Below are 9,841 nucleotides of genomic sequence, written 5' to 3' on the forward strand. Positions count from 1 at the left end.
CATACTAATAATTCAAATATTACTATTAATAATATTAATATTTTAATTAAAAAGGAAAAAAAAGGGACAAACGGCCAAGACACAGATGGACAAAGACAGAGGAAAACTAAGAAGAGAAGGCGGGAATCTAACAGCTACTAATTGTCCAGCTGTCATCCCTCTTAATATTACTGGCAGACCTCTCAATTTCAATGGCTTCCCTAAACTTCCGATGATGAAAATGCAGAATCTTAGCGATATCCCTAGCCTCCTAAATGCATATATGATGCTTGGTCTTCTTTGCATGTTTGACCAAAGCTGAATATTTGGTCCTCCCGTGCTTGATATCAGTTGCGTATTCCTTAATCCTCTGGTTAAAAGAACGCCCAATTTCACCGATGTATGAGGTTCCACAGGAACAAGGGATGGTATAAACACCTTTCATATCCATTGGGTTCACCTTATCTTTGACAATCTTTAGGGAGCTTCTAATGGTGCTAAGGGGTCTAAAGGTCGAGGGAATATTATGCTTTTTTAGGATTCTCAAAATCTTGTCAGTTGTCCATTGGATGAAGGGGTGGTGGACTCCTAAACTATGATCAATGGGTTCTTTCTTGACCTTGGGACACTTACTCGCTTTGAGGAAAGCTTGGACACCCTGCTACCTACTATAACCATTCTGGACAAAAACATTAAGAAGATGGGACTTTTCTTTAGAAAAGTGGTCGCCATCAGAAATTCTTAGAGCATGAGTGGCTAACGTGCTGAGAACACCTATCTTCTGAGCAGGGAAATGGTGGGAATTGGCATGAAGATACTGCTCAATATGAGTCTTTTTTCGATACACCTCATGGGAGAAAGATCCATCAACTTTCCTAGAAATGAGGACATCAAGAAAAGGAAGGCAACCATCGACTTCATGCTCCATCGTAAACTTAATGGAATTAGACTAACTATTGAGATGTTGGAAAAAGAGATATATTTTATCAGGCCTGTGCTGCCATATGGTGTAGGGTAAAGCCTTTTCATCAACAAATCTTTTCCAAAGCTTAGGTTTAAATAAAGTAGAGGATAAAGCCTTGGATTCAAATTCTTCCACAAAAGGACCAAATCTTTGGCTTTGGCCGAACATGGAGAGAAGACCAAGCATCATATATGCATTGAGGAGGCAAGGGTTATCGCTAAGATTCCACATTTTCATCATCGGAAGTCTAGGGAAGCCATTGAAATTGAGAGGTATGCCAGTAATATTAATAGGGATGACGGCTGGAAAATTAGTAGCTGCTGGATTCCCCCCTCTCTTCTTAGTTTTCCTCCGTCTTTGTCTGTTTGTGTCTTGGCCCTTTGTCTCTCTTTTTTTTTTAATTAAAATATTAATATTATTAATAGTAATATTTGAATTATTAGTATGACTAACATTAATATAAATAATTAAGATTATTATTAGGTATTATTATTAATAGCATTAATATTAATAATACTATTATTATTAATATTGAACATTAGTTTAATAATCATAGGCCGAAGATTTGGTCATATTAATAATACTATTAATACTAAATACTAATATTAATATCTATTAATATTAGCATTAGTGATATGAATATTAGTATTATTAGGATTATTAATATTAATATTAAGATTTAGTTATATTAAAATTTATATCCTTTATTGGTATTATGAAAAAAATAAAAATTAATATTAATAATAACGGTAGTTTTATAAATTAATTAAATATTATAGCTGTTGAGATATTAAGATAATATATTAATAAAAAAATACACAATTTCAAGTATAACCCTTTTATAAATTAATAAATATTATTAAAACCCTGGTTAATTAAATATTATAGCTGTTGAGATATTAAGATAATATATTAATAAAAAAATACACAATTTCAAGTATAACCCTTTTATAAATTAATAAATATTATTAAAACCCTGGTCAAATATAACCATTGAGTTAATAAGTTGACATTTAAAAATAAGGAATATATATATATATATATATATATATATATATATATATAGATAGATAGATAGTTAGATAGATAGTTAGAGATACATACATATATATATATATATATATATATATATATATATATATATATATATATATATATATATATATATATATATATATATATATATATATATATATATTAACATTTAATAAATTAATTAAATAATATTAAACTTTTCCTTTTCCCCTGGTCAAATATAGCCTTTTTCTTCTAACTGTTAGGTTGACCTGTCTCCCTATTTAACCTTCTTCCTAGATCTGTTTCTTCATCGTGTCCTGAAGATGAACCACACTTGTTGGTTCGAAATGCGTCGACCAAAATCTTCAATGTGACTTCTTCTGAAAAAATATTTGATATATTATGATATGGATCACACAAGCTTGAATTTGAATATTTTATTTTTTCTCATATATATATATATATATAGAAAAAATACCTTAATAGAAAGGAGATGAAAGGATAGGGAGATGGTGAGCGATTGGGGTTAGGGTTTCAAAGCAGAACCATTTCACAGGTCCCAGGGATGGGAGAACGACCATGGTTGAAAGCCTCGTTTCTGAAAACCTCTGTGGCTACCTTACCTCTCCCTTTAGTTGTTTACAGCCACAACATTCCGGTTAGTTTGTATTAACCCTAGACGGTTATCGGTCCTCCACCGACATTCTCTGTTGCTTGAATCGATACTACAAGCAGCTGTCAGCTAGCGGTTTTGATAGTTATGGAGGACATTGTTGATTATTCCGCGGATCCTACGGAGAACTAGCCCATTTGGACTCAGCCTGGGACCACTGTGGAAGATTTTTTCTCATTCGACCATGAATTTACAGTAGAAGTAGAAGCCCTCCCCACTTTCTCTAGGCTACGCATCCCCTCCATCTCTCTGCCCAAAGAAGCCTCGGCTATTCAGGATTTCACCGCCCCTCCTCTCTTACCAGGCACCTTGGTTGTTTCTGAGCACTCGCAAAATCCTGGCTTACAAACCCTAGGGCAGGGTTCGGGTTCTTTTCACTCTACGGCAGGGCTGGACAAACCCCTGGCGGGATATCTACCGGAACAAGACGCTCAGACGCCAGTATTGTCTGCTCCCTTGGACACGGGGACTCCACTACCTGGAATATGCATATGCATCTACAAAATGTAATTTTTGTTCTTAATGAAATGATCAGAATATGCATATGCATCTACAAAATGTAATTTCAATTCTTAATGAAATTACGAATTTTTCCATGGGAAAAAAAAATATGCATGTAAAATGCTACAGACCCATAAATATCTGGATAATATTTACATGGATAATTTTTAATGTGATTTTTTCCGGAAGATCTGAATAATAAATCAAATAAATATGATTTAAATAATTAAAAAATGTCAAATCTAAGTTTGGAACCATCCACTATCATCTTCCAAATATAGATGAAAAACATAATCTAATAATAAAAAAAATTAATATGGAAATACTCCAGAAAATCTAAAATTAGTTAAGAAATTCTTTTTCACACTTTGTTAAGAGTTACTCACTAGCTCTAGCACAGTATGTGGATCAGCCAAGAAGCAAGATAGTTGACCTTTTCCATAGTGCGTAACGATTGGATCAATCATTCTGCAAGCTAAATATTTGATTTAGCTCAACAACAATGTGAGAGTAATCGAGCATCGGATCCGAAGGTTTCCTCAACTTTGCCAAAGCGGGATGTGCTAGCACGATCTTAGCTGCGATAGTCATCATCCTTCTTCTCTACACTGACGATATTGTTCTTCTCACAAGATGCCCATCTAATCTTGATAAGCAACTTATTCTTCTTAAGGATTTCTGCTCTACCCTGGTTATGATTGTTAACACTGACAAAACAAAAGTTATGATTATCAAATCCAAGAAGGACACTTATGCTAATTTTATGTATGACAATAGTAACTTGGAGGAAGTGTCTTCCTACAAGTACCTAGGAATTAATATTCATCACAAGCTCAACTGGAACTATAGCGTTGAGAAAAGGATTAATGGGGGATGGAAAGCTTATTTTGGTCTTGAAAATAATTATAAAACAGCAAACCTCGTAATGTGGGATAGAAAGAAGTTCCTCTTTGAAACTTTAGTCACTCCGATTATCTTATATGGATGTGAGGTTTGGGTATTGTAGCATCTCTAGAGAATCCTGGAGAAAGATTGAGCAAATCCAGAAGCGTTTTATAACGTATAACCTCAACATTAAAAGAAACACACCATATCCTATTCTCCTTATAGAAGTGGGTCTTTCGCCTATCAAGAGCCTAGCTATGACTAGGCTTTGTTGTACAAGCACAAACTCAATAACATAGGAGACCATAAACTTCCTAAGCTAGCTTTAAATTCCAGCCAAAATCACCTAAGGCTCAAATGAGGTTGGTATAAAGACACTAGAGCCTGGTTAAACCATTGGGAGATCGACGAGAATGTTGCATTGAAAAACATTAATAACATTAAAAATATTGTTACTTCTAAGTTCAAAGAAAAAAAGTGGTGTGGGAAAGATTTAACAACTAAAAGAAAATTAAGATATTATAAGGAGGTCATCAACCCCACCCTAGAAGATCAAAAGTATTTCTTTGTTTTAACTAGATCAAAGAAGAAAATTAATATAGCCAAGGGAGGCAGTCCACATAAGGGAGGCAGTCCGGTGGAGGAAGAGAATGAAGAAAATGTTGAGCAAACACAAAATAGAAACAAACAGAAAGAAGATATGATGAGTAACACAGAACTGGAGATGGACCAGGAAATGACCCAGAGTGAGATGGAGATGGAGGATCACGAACTACAAGAAATTCTTGAGAAAGAGAATCTAGATCTAGAAGGATTCTTGAAACAAGGAACTAGAGAGGGAGTGGATTCGTTACCCCCAGCGGAGTTCCACAGAGTTCAACAACTGTTCATCTAGAAAAATCAGAGCAGGGGGTCAGAAAAACAAGGGAAAAATGAAACACAGAGTAATGAAGGTGTGAAAGCTATGAAAACCACACCAGGATTAGCACTCAGAATCCCAGGAAAGAAGAGGGGCCGGAAAAAGCAGAATGAACTGTTGATGGAATGTGGAAAGCTAATGATAGACTTAGGTAAGATGAAAGACCTTTCCAATTACTCCTTTACAAATCTTTAATAATGAAACTCACTTCTTGGAATATAAGAGGTCTAGGTAGTAAAAGAAAACAAAGATTACTTAGTAATAGAATGAAACAAGCAGCCCCGAATGTGATCTTCATTCAGGTAATTAAATGTTCCATTCAAAAAATAAAGGAGATTCACAATAAATGGCTCAATAGATTTGAGTTTCTGGAAGTCAAAGCAAAGAATACAGCAGGAGGAATTCTCATTCTTTCGAACCCCCAAAAAAATGACATTATAGATGCTAAAGCATCTAGAGATTATCTTTCAATGATCATACAACCAGTGGGAGATAAGGAAATTCACCTAGTTACGAATGTGTATGGCCCCTAAAGAAGGGATGATAAACTCAAGCTTTCAGATTCCCTACAGGAGCTTAGGGAACGACATGCAAGAATCCCTTGGATCTTAGGGGGTGATTTCAACATGGTCAAATCGTTGTTTGAAAAAAAGGAGGCACTAGAATTCTAAACAAAGACTCTTGTGCTTTCCAAACCTTCATAGATAATATGAAGCTCATGGATATTGTTATGAATAATGGTACTTTTACTTGGAACAATAAAAGAGGAGGAGAGTCTTAGGTGGCCTCCAAATTAGATAGATTCATAATCTTAGAAGATCTTATGATCAAGGACAAGGACATAGTTGCAAGCGTTCTTCCCTTTGGAGGCTCAGATCACTGGCCAGTGCAACTGGATATTCAGGGCATTGGAAAACCCAGGAATAGACCTTTTAGATTTGAAAACATTTGGCTCTCCCACCCAGATTTCAACAACAACATAGCCATCTGGTGGGCAGAAGATTTGAATATTCAGGGCACAAGAATGTTCCTTCTTCAAAAAAGACTCAAACATATCAAACTCCAGCTCAAAGAGTGGAATAAGAAGGAATATGGCAACATTTTTGAAGCAAAAAAAATAGTTGAAGAAAAAATGAAGGAACTCAACCAAACCCTTATTATGGAGGGTTTAGATAAAGTGAGAAATGATCAGGTAGCTAAATATCATCAAGATTGGGAGAACTTATGTAAACAAGAGGAGATTCTTTGGAAACAAAAATCCAGAGTGCAATGGTTAAAAGAAGGAGAACACAACACTAGATTTTTCCACAGATCCACTATGGCGAACAGAGCTCACAACAGGATTTCTTCAATCATGGACGAGGGAGGTAACCTGCTCAACTCTCAAGAAGAAATAGAAGCAGTGCTGGTTCAGCACTTTCGTGGTATCGCACAGGAAACATGTTCAGACAGAGAACAATCGATCAGGGATATTTCTAGACATATACCTAAGTTGGTTTCCAGAGAGGACAATATCAACCTCAATAGACCAGTGTCAGAAGAGGAGGTTAGTGAGGTCCTAAAAGAAATGCAAAATGGTAAGGCACAAGGCCCGGATGGATTCAATGTAGACTTCTTTAAAGCTTGCTGGAATATAGTAAAACATGACATTCTAAATGTAGTGGAAGATTCCAGAAGGATAAAACCATTTTGAAAGCTCTTAATACCACCTTTATCTCCCTGATCCCTAAACAGGATTTGGCTCAAACTCCTGATAGGTTTAGATCCATTTTATGCAATGTTGTCTACAAGATTATTTCCAAAGTGGTGGCCAATAGACTCAAACCCCTTCTTCCTACCCTGGTGTCGGATGAACAATCTAGCTATGTGGAAGGTAGACAAATCCTTGACAACATCATTCAAGCTCATGAGGTGGTGCATTCATTGACAATCAATAAGAAAGCAGGAATGATCATGCAACTAGAAATAGCCAAAGCTTATGATAAGCTGAATTGGAAATATATCAGAAAAGTTCTCACTGCTTTTGGGTTTGATCATAACTGGATCAGATGGGTTATGGCCCTAGTTACTTCTCCCAGTTTTTCAATTCTTGTTAATGGCTCTCCCTCAGAGAATTTTACTCCTTCAATAGGCCTAAGGCAGGGAGATCCACCCTCTCCCTTTCTCTTTATACTCATGATGGAAGGGCTGGGTCGAGTGATCAGGCATGCTAAAGTAGTTGGTAAAGTCAAAGGTCTCCAACTTTCTGGGATAACCGGGGCTTAGTCCAAGGAAATAGTTTCTAGGAAATCAGAGAAGGTAACCTAGGCCTTTTCTGGGAGGATAGATGGCAACAAGAACCTATTTTGTTAAAAGAAGACTTAAAGGATCTCAAGGAAGAAACAGATAGCAAAGGGTTTTCTAAAGTAAAAGACTTTTGGGATCAAACTAATAGTAATGGAAAATGGAGAACCTGGAGGAATTTTCATTTTAGGGATAACAACCCCCTGAAGGCTAAATCAGAAACTCTAAAGGAAATGTTGGATCAAAGGAAGATTCTGAAATCAGAGGGCCCCGACTAGCTAAGATGGGGCAGCAACAATGAGGGTGATTTTAATCTCAAGGAAGCAAAACTCATTCTCCTAGACCTTAACTCTCAAGCTCCGGATAATATTTGGCAAAACCTATGGAGACACCAAGGCTGGATGAAAATTAAACTATTCATGTGGCTAGTCCAACATACAAAAATTCTGACCTGGGATAATATTAGGAAGAGGGGCATTCTTGGGCCCTCCAGATGTCAGCTTTGTGAAGCTCAAGAGGAAACTATGGAGCACCTCCTCAACAATTGCATTTTCACCTCCAGTCTGTGGGACTCTTTTGCCTCCATTTTCCATCAGATGAATAGGGACAAAAGAAACATCTTCAACACCCTAAACAATTGGAGAAGAGACTTTTCAGATAACGAAGTTCTTGGCATAGCATGGACCATCTTTCCAAGCTTCATTATTTGGAATGTCTGGAAAGAAAGGAATAATAGAATCTTCAAGAATGAAAAGAGGACATCCCAATGCATTTTAGAGTTGATCTTAAAATAGATCAAGGAAACGGTGGGCACCATTGTGCGAAATCTCCCTAAGAACCCTCCCTCTACAGCTGATCTGGGAATTCTCTGTGATTTGGGATTGCAGGGTCTCACTCCTCAGGGTCTGGATAGAAAGGTTATCTCTCTGAAGTCTAAGAAAGATATCTGGCATCCTCCCCCCAAGGGCTTTGAAATTCAACATCGATGGGGCTTCAAAAGGCAACCCAGGCACCGCTGGTTATGGAGGTGTGTTAAGGGATGAGAATGGAAATGTCCTTTTCATCTTCCACTATCATTTAGGAAAGGCCACTAATAACATGGTGGAATTGATGGCTATGGAGCAATGTCTAGATTTCCTGGATCAGGAAAACCGAAAAAATGTGATAGTTGAAGCTGACTCTGAGCTTATCATCAAATCGATCAAGAAAATCAGCTAGGGAACAAGGCCAGAAAAAGTCTCAAAGAACTGGAGGCTGATCCAAAGCTTTCAATGGATTCAGCAGCACCTCCAGAGCCTTCGTACAGTGAGCTTTAAGCATGTTCAAAGATCGGTGAATGAATTGGCGGATCTTCTGGCAAATCAAGGTGTGATCAACACAGAGAACAGAGTAGCGTTAAAATGGCATGAGCTACCTCAGAGTAAGTTAAAAACGATTTGGCATGAACAAGAAGAAGATGATAGGTTAGAGTTTCGAAGCAAAGCTATGGTATCGGAATCAAGATGATTGGATCAACACAAGTGGTAGCCAGTTGGTTGACTCTGGTTCTTCTCCGACTAGCATTTGGGCATTTTGATGGGTTTTTCCTCTTTCCTCAGTTCGGGAAGAAATGGCACTTCGAAAGACACTCTTGGAGACTACATTACTAGGAGCTTTCCAACCGGAATTGTCATACTGGTGGGGGGGTGGTATTTTGGGGATCGCAAGCCTCGCAGGCGGTAAATGGTATTTTAGGTTTTGCAGCGATTCCATACAGAGGGTTACACGTGGCGGTGGGGCCGGTTTGAATACCGCCCTCATCGCACACTAATGTTCGGTGTTTTTGGTGGGTGCGATCTGATCCTTGGCCGTCAGATCAATTGAAGCGGATCGACGGATGGGATTGATCGAGCAAGTTGGTGGTCGTGTTGGTTAAGTGTCATGCTTCTTTTCATTGTAATATTGTCCTCTGTTGTCGGATTGGGTCTGATGGCTCAACGGTGAAGATTAATGTGACAGGTTGGGTGGTTGGTTGGCAGGAAGCGCATTAGCCCTTTATTTTTGGCGGGATGCTTTTGGACAAGGTTAGCTCCACTTTCCCGTGGGTTGGTGGGGCCTTTTGTTCTAGTCATCTGTTTTGTTCGCTGATGGTTTCTTCTTGTTTAGCTTTTATTTGTTTTAAGGCTAATTTTTTTTGGGAGAAGAGGCTTCTGCCTCAGGCCCGATCTCGGTTTGTTCGAGGTGTCTCTCCCTTGGCCCACAACTCATTGTGAATTGATGTAAATTTTGTATATTATTAATGAAAAAGAAGGTCCTACTCTTGCTTTGGAAAAAAAAGAATGACTATTTTAATTGTGAAAATTGAAATATTATACATTTTGTACGTAAATTCAACCCAGATGACAAAATGATCAAATTTCAAAGGAGTTTCATCTACAAAGCGGATAACCAAATGAGGCGAAACAAGTATCAATGGTAAACTAGTGAAAATTCGAATTCAATGAAACAATCAAAATAGAAATCTGACGAAAGTGAAAAAGGCAAAATTGTAAGACAATTATTTTAAATGAAAAACATAAAAAAGGTTTTGTCAAAAATTAATGGAAAGAGTCCCCATTATTTGAGTCAATAATGGAGGGTG

This window comes from Pinus tabuliformis, chromosome 9, assembly GCF_031772625.1.
Source record: "Pinus tabuliformis cultivar Carrire ecotype Pingquan chromosome 9, CPIR1, whole genome shotgun sequence".
In the NCBI taxonomy this organism is placed as follows: Eukaryota; Viridiplantae; Streptophyta; class Pinopsida; order Pinales; family Pinaceae; genus Pinus; species Pinus tabuliformis.